This window comes from Sciurus carolinensis, chromosome 1 (genome assembly GCF_902686445.1).
Source record: "Sciurus carolinensis chromosome 1, mSciCar1.2, whole genome shotgun sequence".
In the NCBI taxonomy this organism is placed as follows: domain Eukaryota; kingdom Metazoa; phylum Chordata; class Mammalia; order Rodentia; family Sciuridae; genus Sciurus; species Sciurus carolinensis.
In genome coordinates, this window is record NC_062213.1 from 140,905,697 (window position 1) to 140,922,263 (window position 16,567).

A 16,567-nucleotide genomic window follows, 5' to 3' on the forward strand; every position below is an offset into this window, starting at 1 on the left:
CCTTGCTCAATTGCTAAATTGCCCAGGCTGGCCTAGAATTTACAACACCCCTGCCTCAACCTCCCAAGTTACTAGGATCATAGTCTTGTACCACCAAGCCTGACAGGACTCCAGTTTTTATTGAAGAACAAATGCTAAATAGTGGAATAGTATTTGAACCCAAGTACAGCATTCTTAATCACTTTAAAAACTGCCTTTTCCTTCAATATTTCTCATTACTGCAAACAAATATAATGTACCTTCTATGTGTACATTTGGGGTTATGTATGGATTTTTATGGCTTCATGCTTTTTTGCTGCTTTTGGTGGGTTTAATTCTGGATTTAGATTCTGATTTTGTCATTTTTGGTGGTCAGGTTTTATACGACTCTGACAAATCACAGTTTGGCTATACCACTTTAATTTTTCACTGAGAGATATTTCTCTAGAAGTGCTAACCACACAGGGAAGAGGAAATAAAGATTCTTCAGTTTGTTGTTGGTCTATAAGATTCTGACAGTATCAAAATGTAGTTTTGGGGAATACTGTTAATGACATCTACAGTCCAATAAGTGCAGAGTGGTGTCAGATCCTGTACTAGATGCTTTGTGTATAGGAACTTATTCAGTAGTCATAACATTGTATTATTGATACTCTTTTATGAATCACAAAACTCAGAAAACCTGAGGAATTAATCCAACCCTATGCAAATCTGTAACAGAACAGATCAAAAACAATTTTTTTTTATTAAAAAAAATTTTTTTTATATCATGCTAAGTGAGATAAGCCAATCTCAAAAAACCAAAGGACGAATGATATCGCTAATAAGTGGATGATGACACATAATGGGGGGTGGGAGGGGTTAGTGTTAGGGTTAGAGTTAGGGTTAGGGAGGGGGGCAAGAATGGAGGAAGGAAGGACTGTATAGAGGGAAAAGAGGGGTGGGAGGAGTGGGGGGAAGGGAGAAAATAACAGAATGAATCAAACATTACCCTATGTAAATTTATGATTACACAAATGGTATGCCTTTACGCCATGTACAAACAGAGAAACAACATGTATCCCAATTGTTTACAATAAATAATAAATAAATAAATAAAAAAGAAAAAAAATTGTTTTAGTTTTTGATGGACCTTTGTTTTATTTATTTATATGTGGTGCTGGGAATCGAACCCAGTACCCCACACATGCTAGGCAAGTGCTCTGCAACTGGGCCACAACCCTAGCCCAAACACAAATCTTTCTACTTCTAAGGACTTTTTCTCTTTACCACAATGCCTGCCATGTCCAGGCATATGAAGTGTTCCAAGATACTTTATTTAAGGCTAGAAATAAACTTCTAAGATCTGACAAACTGTTCAAGTCTGAGTGAAGAACATTAGTTAGTTTAAAACTATAATACTATCAATATCTTTCCTTTTCCCTTATCACTTGCGTCTTTCCTCTTGCTGCCCTTGTCCCTATTTTCATATGATTTGATATTATATATTTCAGTACCTTAAAGCAATTATGTGCTGTGAAGCTTTGGAATGAAGAGGTAAATCATCAGTAATTTTAGTATTGACAAACTTAAAGGTAGGTGCCTGTGGGAGCAGAATACCTTGCCTTTCTTGATCTGTTTGAACTCAAAACCTCATTTATTAATTATAATACCAGTTTCTGCTAATGTGTGCAGTGAACCTAAGAACTCTACTTCTTTCGACTTCTGTTTCTCATTAGGTTCTATGTCCTCAGTCTCATAAAGAGATAATGAAAGAAACAGCAGAGGGATGAGTGGTATACCCACCCCCAAACACTTGGCAGTGTACGTAGATCTCTATTTGCCTGTGTCTCCTCTTGAAGGTAAGCTGGTGGCAGTAGATTGCATGTGGTATTGCATTAATTGCTCAGCACACTCAAAACAGTATAATAACTCCCATATTCATTCAAGAGAAAAAACTTCTCTACTTATGTCCAGCCAAGTAAAAAGATTCCTAAGGATGGATTTTAAAAGTTGAAAGCTGTCTGTAAGCAAAGGAAAAAACTTCACAAGATGCACACATACTTACAAACAGAAAAATATAGTGGTTAAACATACTATTTAAGTTGTTTCTTTTTCTTTTGTTTAGACCTAATGTCTGGAAAAAATGTTTGTTCAAAGCTAGTACATATTGTATCACTCAAGACTATATAGAGATATCTTTAGAATTAAAAAAAAGAAGAAAAATCCATCTGTTTGTGAACAAATGTGATTTTTTTTTTCCTGTATTTTTGAGTGGCCTGTTTGGTTGAAAGTTTATAGTACTTATTTTACAAAAGAATAAATTCTTTTTTTTTTCTTTTACTAAATTAGCTTCCTCTAGAAAATAAATCTGGATTTGATCAGGAGCAGCCAAAGTAAGAAGCAATAAATTCCAAAAATAATGTCACAAGCAGCTTAAGTCACTTAACTTTATGTAAATCTTTTGAGGAAGAAAAAAAATTAGAGCAGAAAGACTGAACAAAGCAGGTTAAAAACTGGGAGAGAACCCTTGCATCAAAGAAAAAGAAACAAAAGAAATTATAAGCTATTCTTCTTTTACTGTTAAGAAATTAAGACTTACACCTATGATACATTGTAATAGAAGCAACTATAAAAGAAAAGAAAAACATGCCCAAACCTGTACTTGGATCAAGGTGGAGTAGCTACCTGCACAATTATATAAAATTGTCTCAAGTTATTGTTACAGTATTATTTCTAAAATAGGAAAATGCTCAAGTATGCAATGTATTTCTCAGAATTTCCTCCCCTCCATCAGTAAGTTATAGCATTCCTGAACACAATGAGTGCCACATTCATTCCCTTCTAATACTGAATTAGAATTTTCAAACTTTCATTATCATCTTTAGAAATTTGTACCAGACTTCTGTTTCATTGTGTATAAAAATATATCACTTCTACTCCAACATCATTTAAATTTTTTTCTAGGAAAAATTATTCCTTGGATATTAAGCATACACAAAGGCTTCTTCTCTCCTTCATTATGTACATTTACTTAAGGTGAAATGATTAGCCAATATTTTAATACAAAGAAATATCTAGATGCATTTATTTTTAATTTTTAAAAAGTTTTTAGAAATTTAAATTATTTAAATCATTTTAAATTTCTTAAAAATAAATGCATCTAGATACTGCCTAACAATAAATGCTTGTAGATATTGCCTCTGTCTTTGTCTAAAAATAAGGTACCCATTTGTTCCTTGTTTTATGGGGCAACCCAATTTATGTCTCTTGCTCTCTGGCACAATACTTAATAGTAACCACTGTTATTCTCAAAAGTATCTAAGTCTAGACAATAAATTATGTAGTAAACTCTACCTAATATCAAGGTGGGATGGCATGGAAATATCTAAGCCTTCTGAGACAAGTCCACTAGGTTCTGTGCATATTTCTGTCATTTACTTACAGTATAAACCTGGGCAATTACTTATCTACTCTGAGACCAATTTTGTCATCAGCAGCATATGGATAATAATAGCTCAGACTTGTTGAGATAACATGAATGCAATAGTAATATGTCTGGGTACATACACAAATGGGGATAATAAGATCACCCTATAAGATTATTGTGCAACGTGCTTAAGATGAATTTATGCATAGTGCTCAGCACATGGTGGAGATTCAAAACATACAATTTTTGCCATTCATATTCTCATCATCATCATTATTATTGGCCAATGGTGGCCATTTTAAATATTAGAGTTAATTGCTTCTTCCCTCCTAATCTCACCTCTTCTGCTACTCACTAATGTCATATCTGTGATATTTAGAAATTTGCTTTATACTCACAGCAATGGGGAATTATTAGCACTTTGTTCAGACTTTTAGATTGCACACTACATGGACAGCATTTGATCTAGTTACTAACAACAAAAAAAGGTGGTTTGTTTGATGTAAGAAATGATGTCTCAAAGTACATTTTAAAAATTCCCTCAATATAGAGAAGTATGAACTTCCACTCTTGGATGCTCTGGGAAGATCTTGGATCTTTCCCTCTCAATTGGAAATTTCTTGAAAGTCTTCATTTCCATCTTCAAATGGCTTCCATTTCTCTTATACATATTTCTGTTTTGAATTTTAAAATATTTTAAGAATCTCCTACTGAGGTACACTGGTGCTCCAAGGAGGTAGGCAGTATATGTGCAAGGAATGACCTTACTTCTGACACACCTTCACCTATGTAGTTCCCATTGAACTACATAGTCCCTAGTTTGAGAAAGAGCAGGGACTTCCCAGCTAGACACAGTTGTCCAAAAGCCAGTTCTGGACCTTTTGAACTTTGCCACTTTTGGCATATTATTTAATGCCTTTGAACCTCAGTCTCTTGGTCTTAAAAATGGGATCTTATAATACTTATTAAATTGTTTTATAATTAAATGCAATCATATCTATAGGTCAACAAGTCACATATTAGAACTTCAATCCATGTCAGTCTTTCCATGTTACTTTCTCTTAGTGTCAGTCAAAATGGTTAATTATTGATGAAGGTCACATTGATGAAGACCAGTTTGAATTCATTATTATTGTGGCAGAGTCTAAAAGTACACAAAATAGATGACGTCTGGCTTACTACATAAAAGTGTCTGCACAGTGCAATGTGAATCTCTTGCAGTTCCGCAGGTCCTCCCTTCTGCACTCGCACAGTAACTCAACCTGGAGCCGTAATGGTTTATTAATGACCTTACTCAACTGGGCATACATGGTTTTTGGAATCCAATTAACATATAAGAACCATATGGTTGAGCTCTCTTTGGACTTTATAAAGAGTATTAGTAAAATGAAAACAGAAATAATATTTCCAGACCTAGGATTCAATCAGCCAAGGACTTCTTGTTTACTGGGCCGATACTGAGGTGTTCTTCAGGATACCACTCAGACATAGCCTCACGCAATAATGAAAACATGTGCTTTCTTTATACTTCCTAGAAACCAATGATATTTCTACTTATTTAACTCTTTGAATCTCTAAAGAAGGTTTTCAAAGTCAAGTCAGTAGATTGCTGGGGATCTACTTTTAGGGAGATTTGCAAAGTCAAACCTACTTTCAGAATAAAACCAAGACATTATTTGTCTTTTTCACAATGTTGATGTTTATACTAGTGATGGAAAATGTTGGCATACAAAACCAGTAGCACCTGAACATAAATTAAAGCAGCAGTGACAAACTATATTGCAGTTTTGTGGTCATTATATTTCTAACTCCCTTATACTTGCAGTGAAGCAAAACAAAATGACACAAAACATACAACAAATTTAAAAACTACCAATTTGGATTAAGAATGTATTTTTAAAATAATTAAATTAATAATAATTTTGTAAATTCAAATTTCCTGAAAAACATATTTCTTTAATATTCTGTATGACAAAGTGGAATGAATTCAAAAAGTAATTTCACTCTATGTTGAAGTCCAATGGTCTTGAGGAAAAGCACTTTTGAGATGAATGTTTGAGCTGTACACTGAGATAGGTGCTCTTTTCGTGGAATACCATTTTCACTTTAAAGAAAAACCAACACCCAAAGTATTCAGGCTTGGGTGTTTTGCAGCTATTAATAAAAATATGAATGGAAGAAAGCCAGTCATTTCAAGGAAGACAACTGATAGTATATGTTACTAATGATAAAATTCAAACATTCACACAAAATTCATAACTTATGGAATAATTTGTTGTCACTGTGAGTTGATAGCTGTTCAGTATATAGAGACTTTTCAGATAAACTTGGCATTGATATTAACAATGACATTCTTAAAAGTGTGCTTCATGAAATATGTTGTTATTTGGGGAAAATGCATAATTCTCTCAGTATTTTCTAAATGACCAATATATAATGTTATACAATCATGCTTGTATTGTGTGGGTAAAAGAGCTATTCAAAATATATGATTAACCAATAGATTGTAATGCAACTAATTTTTAAAAGTTCATTGATATGGTTTTGGATTCCATGATACAAGAAACCTTGATCACAAAAGTTTTTATTTTATTTTTTTAATCAAAGAACATCACACTAATGTGAGAAGGCTCTTAGAACATTCTCTCTTTTCCCAACTATCAGTGCAAGACTGATTTTGCTCCTATATTTCAAATAAAACAATGCATTATAACAAATTAACACAGAAGCTAATGAGATTTGGGAATGTAGTTCAGTGTTAAAACACTTGCCTAGCATGTGTGAGGCCTTGGGTTTGATCCTCAGCATCATAATCACACAAGCAAAAAAAAGTGGTTATGAAAATTTAGCTGTCCTCTCTCAACTTGGACTTTAAAAATATTAGTAAAAAATGTAAATAATGATACCTTTCTATTTTTTTGTTTTCAAAAATTAATATTTGTTATGACTATTTTTGATTGAATTAATAACTACACATTTAAAATTTCCCATTTTAATGTCTAATGTGATAAGTATTGAGATAAATCTATACAAAAGCTTCTGGGCTCCTCCATACTTTGGGGGAATGGAAAAGGGTCCTTAGGTCTAACAGTTCGAGAACCACTGCTGTAGAAGGCAGCACCTTTTATCTTTCTATTTGGAATGCCTGGGTCTTATGAGTTGCTTCATAAATGTTTACTTAGAAAATGGATAGGTGATGAGTAACTGAATATTGTATTTAATGCCAGAATAATCTGAACTATGATAGAAAATATCTTGATAAGAAATATGTAGTGGAACATTTAAAATACAATTTAATATTTTCTTCTTGAATTTTTTCTTGCCTCATAATGCCTATCTCCAAACGGATAAGGAAAGGGACTCTGGCTATAATTAGTCAACTTATTAAATCAAGAAATGACTCCAGAAATTTCAGTTGGGAAAATACTACTGACCAGTCACTGAAATAAGTATTGGTGGTGGCGACAGGGACAGGGATCCAGGTTATTTCTCTTAAATTCCATTCTCTGAAAGACAAATCATTAACTCTCCTTGTTTAATTATTAATTTCTATATTTCATCACAATTTGATATAAAGTTGTTCTAATAATTTTTCAAGATTTTTAAATATTTTGGTTGACCTACCTACCTACCCACCTTCTTTCCTTCTTTCTTTTTTCCTTTGGTACTAGAGATCAAACCCAGGACCTTGTGCATACTAAGCAAGGGTTCTCCCGCTGAAAAATGTTCACAGCCTATTGATTTTTTTAAAAAAAATATTGCTATATAATGGTATTGTAAAGAAATATTTAGTCTCAATGCTGTTTCCAGTTTCCCATAACAAAATTTTTACTACCTCTTAGTCCCACAGTGGTATAGAAGGGAAAGATGATTGGGCAAAAGAATAGGGTATTAGGGGAACAAGTGAGTAGAAAATCTCAGCTAGATTAACTTTAAAACCCAAGGTGTTCCCCACCCCCTTTGGTACCACTATTCTGCCTCTTCAAGTCAATTTCATTTCTCTTAGAAGAGAGAATATCTTCATAATAATTCTCTACATGGGAAGAGGTTAGCAACCATTTGGAATACATAAAACAATTTTTCAGTCCCACAGAATAGAGGAGATAATATATCTTCTCTTGCCAGGAAAAAAAGCACCCTTGAGTTGATGTGGTTACCATACTACCTAAAAGAGCTAAAGCTCCCTGGTTATTCCATGTGCTCTATCTTATCCATCATAAGATGTGTCTTTTCCCCATTTTAACATCTCTGAAGTTAAAGTAAGGTTGTTCAGTCAGTGATTATTATAGTTTCATTGACAGAACTTAACATTTTTATAGAAAGTAAAATAATAGTGCATTTTACTATTGATAACATCTTAAGATTCAATGAAATTTAATACATAGCCAGAAAAAAACCTTTGGTTCTGTAGTTATATGGTAACACCATATTCAGGAGAATGACTTCTAATGCCCGGACTTGGTTGGCTGTTTCCCTTTCCTGTCCCCTTGCAGAATTATCTAATTAGGCATCATCTAATGGGCAAATATGAGGATTCTTTAAGGCACTGTAAGCAAGTTTTAATATTCGATCCCTTAGAACTTCAGAGTTTGGTAAAAAGTTAGCATAAACCCAAAGCCAAAAAAAAAAAAAAAAAAAAGTTTAGCTGAAGTATAGAAATAAAATGAGGTCATATGACAGATTTCTATATAAGGAATGCTTCCTAATTCTTATGCTTCAGAATATTAAACTTTTCCTCAATTTACAATCTAGTATGCATGTATTTAAATGCAAACAGTATATGTAATTTGCCTTTGCATTATCCCTCTCTTCTGAAGTGCCAAGGAAAATAAACATGTGCAAAAACATTTATGCCCTCATCACTATCTGTACATTGGTTAAACAATCAAAAGTATTTCTGCAGATGCATGTATGAAAATTAAGAGCATTCCTACTTCCTCAGTCAAGACAGTCATGCTGTTCTGGCAGCACATACGCATAATGGAAACAAAATTGCTTTAAATAATCAAAATACACAAAGGCACATTTTTCTGAGTGATTGGAAATAACCCTGACAAATGCTTGCATTTGGTAAATTATGAGCTAGCCAAGTTACGTTTGCATAAATATAATGAAAAACATTTTTTAAAAATTTAGTAAGCATATAAAGCAAGACATTCTCTTGGTAATGAATTTCATTGACAGATAAACCAACAACCATGCAGGGCAAGTTTATGAAGGTTCCTCCCTGAGTGCCTGATAGAGAAAATTTGTATACATACAATATATATACACACAAATAAAATTTCTGCAAAATTATGTAAGTGGTAAAGATAGTATTACAACTAGAAAGAAATAGAGAACAAGCCTAGGCATATAAAATAGCTACTTGTGTTTTGGAAAGAAGAGCACAAACAATGTGCAATTCAACTCTATGTTAGTAAAGCACACAGATAGTTCATATTCCCCATATATACCTCTTTGATAATACAGAGATTCTGTATTAGGTAAACACATAATTATATTCTCTTCCAACTATCTAGATACCACACCTCAGCTGTACATGTAAGCAGGCCTCTGTATGTAGTTGAAGTGGATTTGTGGGTAGTTAATGAAAAAGTATTTGAATAAGGGCAAAAATAATTTTCTACTCACAGGTAATGTGGTGCTATTTGTTATCAGATTGCTTTGAGTAGATCTGAGCACTGAACATCCAATATGTGGATGCTAAAGAAAAGATAAATATTCAAAGCAAAAGGCCAGGTAATATATACATTCATTAAGAGTTTTCTAGGGGCTGGGGAGATAGCTCAGTCGGTAGAGTGCTTGCCTTGTAAGCACAAGGCCCTGGGTTCGATCCCAAGCACCAAAAAAAAAAAAAAAAAAAAGAGTTTTCTAGATTAGCCTTCCTTGTGTGTGATATTGGGATCAAACCTAGAGCTTTAGGTATGGTAGGTAGGTCCTGTACCACTGAACTATATTCCCAGCCCAGTCTTAGCATGTTTTTAAACTGAGTATAACAAGGTAGGAAGACTGAGCATGAATTTGCTGCACAACAGTAAAGCTATTCTGACAATTGGGTACTCTGTTATGACCACCAGGAGCGGAGGAGCACACCTTTACTTGAAAGGAATATTACGAAGCCCTTTCCAAGCGGACTGGACACCTAAGACAAGGAATATGCCTACTCTAAGAGGACACCCTTGTGTTCAAAAAGATAAAATGGGCCAGGAAAAGTGGGTGGAGTGGAGATGACTTTCTTATGGGGAAATTCCTGTGATTCCAAAACATGCTTTGTAGGAAGAGCCTGATTGTGATTTATAGCCTTAGTCATCTTTGAACCTCATAACAATTCCCCATTAACCCCCACCCACCTTCACTTGATGACAGGAAGTCAGAGGCTGAAAGAAACCACAGGACAACAGGTCTCTGGTTGGGTAAAATGCTGCACCAAGCTAACCTTGCCTCAGCCTTTGAGGTCATCTCTCTTCTTCACCTTCTCTCCCTCTCTCCCTCTAATTTAGAAGTAAACTCCTAGAAACCAAACTCCTTTGCTTTAGTTTCAGTATTTGAATGTGCCAAAGACATTGATAAGTTCTTATCACCCAGCATTTGACTTCTCTTCCCATAAAAAGAAATCTCTCTTCATGAAATCTCTCTCCTAAAAGTCATCAGTGACTAATGCATTGTGACATCCAGTCTTCTTGTATTTCATCTTTCTCGTCTCCTCCTTGTCACCTGATCAGGCCCTCCTTCCAGAAAACTTCCCACCCCTCCCTTCTATGGACATTGATGGTTTTCTTTGTAACTGTGTGACTGCAGCTCCTGTCTCCTTCCTCTTCACAGTCTCCAAATGTGTCACTCAAATGTTTCCTTCTCAGCCTCCTCTCCTCTTCTCTCTTCCTTGACAATCTTATCTGCTCTTCTTTGGTTCTCTTGTATAGATGACCCATGGCTGTGTTGTCACCCATCCTTCTCAGAGTGCTGCATACAGGTTTCCCCCTGCACTCACTACAAAGATAGGCTCTAGCACCTCAAAAAACTCAAGAGGTCCAAATTGAATTTGTACCTTCTCTTTCATGTTTTAGTCCTTCCATATTTTTCCCTCCCTCCTTTCCTTTCTCCTTCCTTCCTTCCTTCCTTCCTTCCTTCCTTCCTTCCTTCCTTCCTTCCTTCTCTAATATGCCATCACCAAGATATGAAACCTTGAAGTCAAATATGACAAACTTCTCTCCTTCCACAGAAATTTGCAAAGAACCTGGCGATTTTTTCTGTGGTGGATCTCTGCCATTTACATCCTCCTTTCCACTCCCTCTCTTCTATAGACCATCTCCCATAGCCTCTTAAATGCCTGTAGGCTCTTCTGTATCCAAACAAGTTTATATATTGCTGCCAGAAAAAATACTTTTAAAATATCATTTTGTTCATGTTTATGTGCATTTCCATACCTAAATGTCTTTGGTTGTCATTTGATTTGCCAATATTTTTCTTTTCCTACAGAAGAATTGTCTTTCTTTCTTACTGTTCTCTCTTCCTCCTTGGTACCTCTACATCATTAAGTATTCAAGTCAAACAGGTTTGTCTTCCCATTATATGATGATGTTCATAAGTAAAAGGCCTAATGAATTTATCCTCAAGTCCTCTGCATACGCTGCAGCTCCTCAAATGAATAAATCCTCAAGAAATCTCTGATTTTGGATTTAGGTGAGTATCATTCCATTGTTTAAAAATATTCAGCATTTCCTATTTGCTACATGTTACAAACTCTTTTATCTGGTTGACAGGTCCCTAAGATTTGGGATCTGGAAAAGGTCAGGAAGAGGACAGCAGGGACAGAAGACTAAAGAAAAGGGAAATAGAAACAAGCAGGAAGTGGCAGACCAGAAACACTCTGAGACAACTTTGTCTTGTTCTTTTGCAAACTGACTGCTACCTGGTATTTGGAGACCCAGAACACCCACATCCCACAACACCAGTCCCCACAGGAATCTCTTAATGCTCAATGACCTTGATATCCCACTCTCAAGTCAGTCACTCCCAGGGGATGCCCTGTGTCCATTGGCAGCCACTCACTGACTGATATCCTGTCTTCCTGTTTTTAGGTAGGAAAACTGGAATAGCCAGTTAAGCTTAAGAATATACCTATCCTAAAATGCTGATTGTAATTCCAGACATACAAAGTGGAGTGTTGGCCTTTGGGGCTTTCTCTCTTGTCAAGTGATATATGGGTGCTGCATTTTATAGTGGTTTTCAGGAGATGACTGCACTGCCTGCATATGGTGTCTCCTGCACAGGGGATGAGCCAACGGAAATGTGGGGTGTTAAGGGGGAAATTGCTCTGATAAGGGAGACCTATGCCTCCCCATGCAGGCTTTTCTCCTGCAGGGGCAATAATACATTTATTATCATCAGCAAGGCCAAAGGTGAGCAGGGGGAAGAGGTAGCCCCAGAGGTGGAAGGTTTTCCCTGAAGACCAAGCTCTCCTAGCAGCACCAGTCTCCTTCACTTCATGTGCTGTTGTTTCCCACCATTCCTTCCTCAGGAACTGTGCACAAGAAATACACTTGTTCAAAATGCAGGCACACTAAACTATTAAAAAAAAAATCTACTTTCAGTATTGGAGAATGTAAACTTATAAACTGTTAGGTAATTACGAGTTCAGACTTATTTCTCACTTCACCTTGGCACGAGTTAAGGTCTAAACAAAGTTTTTACAATGAACAGTTTCCATTTGTTCACTCTCCCTCCTTTTTTTTTTTTTTTTTGCCCAGTTTCACTGTAAATTATTTGAATGACTTTGTTCTTCCTTCTCTTCTGTAAGAAAGTAGAATCTTTTATCACTGTGTAATGTCCAGCCTTTCCTAGGCCTCCTGAGAGATGCTCTCACCAGTGTCTCCACTGAGATCAACAGCACCTGGCACATGACTCACAACTCTCCTCACCTCTACCTCAGATGTTCTCTGGCATCAGCCTCCTTTCTTTTTCTGTCTTGGAGTAAGATTGACAACATCATCAACAACAACAACAACAACAACAACGACTCTGCAGCTAACCTACCTACCTGGATGGCCCCAAGTCCTGCCCCATTAATGACACATTTTATTTTGAGACAGGTCTTGCTAAATTGCCCCAGCTGGTCTCAAACTTTCCATCCACTTGTCTCAGCCTTCCAAGCAGCTGGGATTACAGGGTGTGTGCCACCATGCCCAGTGGAATTTCTTAAAGCATACATATTTTGCTTGTTTCTTTTGGGGTTGGTTGTTATTTTTGTTTTATGACCATGGGTATCCTGTCATGACAGAGCTATAAGGAAATGTCTGAACTCAGGGAACTTGGAATTCCTAACTCCCAAAAAACACTATCTCCAAATTACAGTGTGTACATGAAAAAGACAATCCTTTCACTATCCTGAATTTTCTTTCCTTCTTGCATATTATTGCTATGTAGTGAGGGGGGTTAAACTACTCTGAAAATGAAGTGGGAACCTAGGTATATATGTGAATGCTTTACACTTACACATATATCCAATATCTATAGGAAGTCCTTGATGTGGAACATTTTCACACATTTTTTAGGAAGAAAGGAAGGGGCATTCTGTCTAGTCTGTTTTCCTCAGCATGCCAATGAAGAGCACTCAGATGGATCAGATGCCTACTGGTAGTCAAGCCAAATGGTGTGACATGCCTGGTATCCATCTACATGTTGCATCTACCTTTGTTCTCTGAGAAATGACTATTCGTACAGTTATGGACTTTCAGGGAAGGGTATGAGAACCTTCCTTTTCAATCCATTCTTAGAAAACATTTGGGCTTGCCTGATAGACTGTTTCATATATTCTTTACAATTTCCATTCAACCCTGGGGGCAGTGGTAGCTCCCTTCAGCTTACACAGGGATAGGGTTAAAGAAATAGCAGAGTGAGTGAGTCTCCCAGGAGAGCTTTGAAAATTGTTTATGGAAATCCATAGATTCAGGTTTCTATAATGTGGACTTTCCCCAAAGTAATAACTTCTAATAGAATGTGTTTCCCAGGGAAACTGACAATTCCTGAGAGAAAAGAGAGATGGCTAACTCAGGGACTGTATCTACCTCGCTATATGTAGTGTCTGACAGAAATAGGTGCTCCATAAATACTTGTAGAATTGAAATGCATTGAAGTGTTGGCAACAAAATAGATAGCATTGGTTGTACTGGATCTGTGGGACTTGGGCAAGCCCCATAAAATGACATCTTCTTATAACATTTTCTGAAGAAAGTATCAGTTATTCTAGAATTGAGATTTAGGAAGATTTTTTTTTCCCCCTTGGGATGTGGTCAAGGTATTTGGGAATTTGATTGAAGCTGATCTTTCCTAAGAATTCAGAGATCAGAATGGAAAAAATCTCACCACAGGACATTTTAGGATGAAGTACTTTCACAAAGAAGTCAGTCCTTTGCCTGAAGCCTTTGGACTGATGCTGGCCAAGATACTAGATTTGGTAGACAAGTAGGCAATCTACTATGACCATCACTTTCTTCTGCTTGGGATTTAATTGTAACTTTACCTTTTGTGAATATAGTTCCACCAATTAGAAAATATGATCAGTTTGGATAATTGCATGAAATATCAAATAGAAATATCCTAGAACTGGCATAAATGTTGCCAATGTCAAATAGTTATGAATCAGGGTAATAAGAACATCAATTCCATCTTCAACAGGTTTTTAGAAACCCCAAACACTTTATTTTAATCGAGAAGAAAACAAGGTATGTCATCAATGAAAATGACATACATATTTTTGTGCTTATTATTTAAAGAAAGAAGAAACATCTGAAATCTGTTTGCTAACTACAGTATAATACAAATTAGCCTGCAGGCACTGTGTGCTGTACCCTGTCTGCTTGCCAGCCCTGGTTAGTCCCAACGTATTAATGAGCAAGTGCAAGTATTTGAACAATCAGCATTTCCGCATTTGCATGCAAACTCTCATGCTGTGTAATTATACACAGAGCTGGCACTCAAATTAATTAAAGCTGATTTCTCTGTGACTGCAAACTGGTCATATCCTCAGCTTTGCCTTCCTATGAAGTCATCACTCTACATTCAACGTGACACTTCTGTCCCTGGCATTCTTAGTAATGCTAATGTTCCACAATTGTGAATCCGGCAATATTTTAGAGAGCAGCTGACAATGGCTGGGTGTTCTTGCGCTTTTCCTCTCCCCCATCTTTCCTCCTTCTGGTATAAAGATAAAGAACAGCTTTTGAATGCTTGCTTCATAATTATCTCAAATAATAATGCAAACAAATTACATATATTGTTTCAGCGGGTTCCCTCCCCTCCTTTATGACTCCACCCACTTGATTAGAGCTTACAAACAATTCATCAAACGTAAAAAATTTGTTTATTTGATGTTAACAAACAATTAGTTTTGATGGGGTTAGTCTTAATTTTGAAAAGGCTATAGCAAATGGTGTTTTATTTTAAGAGCTAAGGATCTCATAATTCAAGATCAGGAAGATTTGGAGGGAGAGAAGCAGCAGTGACTGCTAGATTTGATTAAGACTTTCTGAATCTTCATCAAACAGAACAGAATTGAAATGGAGACTATTATTTGCCAAAGAGATCCATAAATGTTAACTCCTAGGACAGAGGCTTTCCTCAGCTCTTCTGCAATAAAGCCATCTCCTTTGGTTTCTCAGCTCCTCTGAAGGAGGAACTGTTTCTGTGACAGTTCTTTTGAAAAGACATCCTCAGAGCAATTAAGATATCACTATAATTCTCTTTCATAAATTTAAATCTCAGGCTATAGGTGGCTACTAAAACATCATTACATAGGGCCTCTGGAGATGAGCTGTTTTGACACATTTCTCTGAAATCACTCCTTACCACAGCTCATCATCTTCCTCCTTTCTCTGCATCCCATTAGGCAGAAACTGTACAGACAGCTTTGGCAGGGGTTGGATGTCTGTTTTTAGAACAGGCACCAAACAGTTCCATCCTTCAAATTCAAGACCCTGAAACACACTGCCAAGATTGCTCTAGTAATCTACATTTGAAAGGCAAGATCTAGTAGATTTGTAATCTGTCTCCAGTGATCAACCCAAAAGGTATAATTGACCTTACCTTATCAGTAGGAATTCTGGGTCCACATAGAGTGTCAGTTATCAAGCCCCCTTCAAATTCCAATTGGCATACAAGTGAGAAAGGAGCACTGAGTCTTCCCAGAGAGGCTCCTGGGGAGATCCCAGTCACAACACTATGAGTATCCGAAGCCTGCCCTTTTGTCCTGTCATGAATATCCTACGCAGACAGGTGTCATATTGACAAGAATTTCGTTGCCAAGTACATTTTAAAGGGTGGGTGTGGCTGCGATCTTGTAGCCAGTTCCACCTGTCTCTAAACCCTCATAACCTCCATAGCTTTCAATATTTCACTCAGGTACCCAGTGACTTCATGAATTACCCACGCACTGGCCCCGACTAGCTGAGGTGTGGGAACAGTATCGAGCTAACCAGCACCGTCACTGTAATACACAATGCTCATTGCTACTGGCAAATACCTATTTGCTGAATCAGGATTGGGCTGCAGAGAGCAGGACTGGGCAGTTCTACTGCTTTCTGTTTGTTTCTTTTTTAGAAACCATCCTCTTCTAATTAGCCTTTTGGCAAAAATACATTGGTTTTGATGTTCATTCCTTAATAATATAACTTTCTTTAAGCATAAAAATTACTGTATTTCAACCTTTTTTTAATGGCAAGTGTTCAGAAGACAAAAGGCAAAGAAAATAAACTCAGAATTCCCCAATGAATGAAACTGAACATCACTGCATATGTTGAACACTTTGCTCTTAAATTTCTGATATCAGTCAGGCATTGTGGTGCACACTTATAATTCCAGTTGCTTGCGTGGCTGAGGCAGGAGAATTACAAGTTCAAGACCAGCTTCAATGACTTATAAAGACCCTGTCTCAAAAAACTAAATAGTGCTGAAGGTGTAGCTCAGAGGTAGAGTGTCCCTGGTTCAATCCCCAGTACCACAAAAAAGAAAAAAAATTCTGATTATAAAACAAATATATTTGTTGGTTATAATTATTTTATTTAAGAGAAAGGGATAATATTCTGTAAACATAAGAAAAAGGAACCTTTTTAACTCCCTGAGGAGTAGTAGACAGTTGTCACTCAATGTGATTTTTTTAAATTGTCAATGGTGGTATAAAAA

The 16,567-nt window shown here is 36.4% G+C and overlaps 1 protein-coding gene across 1 annotated transcript in view; it reads right to left on the minus strand.

Moving 5' to 3' along the window:
• Adgrl2 (adhesion G protein-coupled receptor L2) overlaps nucleotides 1-15,539 on the minus strand; it is a 266,353-nt gene extending 250,814 nt beyond the window's left edge. The window contains exon 1 of the mRNA XM_047539007.1: nucleotides 15,473-15,539. The gene's annotated coding sequence lies outside the window, so the exon portion shown is untranslated. The remainder of the gene's footprint in view (nucleotides 1-15,472) is intronic.
• Between the last annotated feature and the right edge of the window lie 1,028 nt (nucleotides 15,540-16,567).